The sequence below is a fragment of the Octodon degus genome, unplaced genomic scaffold (assembly GCF_000260255.1).
Source record: "Octodon degus isolate 3935 unplaced genomic scaffold, OctDeg1.0 scaffold00138, whole genome shotgun sequence".
Classification (NCBI taxonomy): Eukaryota; Metazoa; Chordata; class Mammalia; order Rodentia; family Octodontidae; genus Octodon; species Octodon degus.
In genome coordinates this window covers 5,196,576-5,197,661 of record NW_004524714.1, presented here as the reverse complement: position 1 = coordinate 5,197,661, position 1,086 = coordinate 5,196,576, and the positions used below count along the sequence as shown (strand labels likewise).

The 1,086-nt window shown below is 40.8% G+C and overlaps 1 protein-coding gene across 1 annotated transcript in view; it reads right to left on the bottom strand.

Annotated features, from left to right (window-relative positions):
* The window catches only part of Golga1 (golgin A1), a 61,214-nt gene that overhangs the window by 22,895 nt on the left and 37,233 nt on the right, over positions 1–1,086 (bottom strand). The window lies entirely within an intron of this gene.

The window sequence follows — 1,086 nt, the reverse complement described above, 5'->3', positions numbered from 1 at the left end:
TTTTTTTTTATTTTGTGGAACCAGGGATTGAACTCAGGCCCTTGCACTTGCCAGGGAAGCGCTTATTCCACTGAGCCATCTCCCCAGCCCGAGAACATTATTTTCAAGAGCCAAAAGGTAGAAACCACCCAAATGTCCAGCAATGGAAGACTAGACCTACATACGTGGTGTATTCATATAATAGAATATTACTCAGCCTTCAAAGGAAGGAGAGGCTGATACAAGCTACAATATGGATGACCTCTGGAGAAGTAATGTAAGCTTTTGACAAAGACAGAAAACTGTGGTGTGTTGCCAGGTCCTTGCTGTGTTAGGACCCACTTTCCCATTAACAATACCACATGAGGAACTTTAGGCACATTTCCTTTAAGAGAGAACAAAACTATCAGTGTTACTGCTTAACACAGAACTGCAGATCCTTGCAAACTGAAAAGAGAAAGAGCTGCCATCATTTATAATTATCTGCCTAGGAAAAAAGACATCATGTAGTACTAGGGTGAGAGTTCGGCAGGGGTGCAATATCCATGGATCAAATAAAAATCTGGGAACTGGCATGGTTGTGCATGCCTACAATCCCAAGCAACAGAGGGCTGAGGCAGGAAAAATATCAATTCCAGGCTATCCTGCGCTACATAATGGGCTCAAGTCCAGCTTGAACTACACAGTGAAACCCTGTCTCAAAAAGCCAAAACCAAAATAAAAAGAAAATAAACAAAAGCAATGTTCCATCATAGTACCAGCCCAAACTCTAGAGTTTTAGAAAGTAATAACTTAGCTAAAGTTGGACTTGGTGGTGCACTCCTATAATTCTAGCATACAGGGAGCTGACGCAGGACGATTACTGTGCCTAAGGCCAGCCTGAACTACACAGTGAGACCTTGTCTCAAACAAAACAAAACAAAACAAGATAAAAACTACCGTAGCCAAGAAAATGAGAGGCCTACTAGGAAATACGTTAAAAAATCATTTTTGTGTGGTACTGGAAATTGAAAGAAGGGCCTTAAAAATGTATCCAAGCATGAAGAGTCATTACATCTTCAGCACAGAAAAATGAATTTGTTTTGAGTACTAGGGATTGAATCTAGG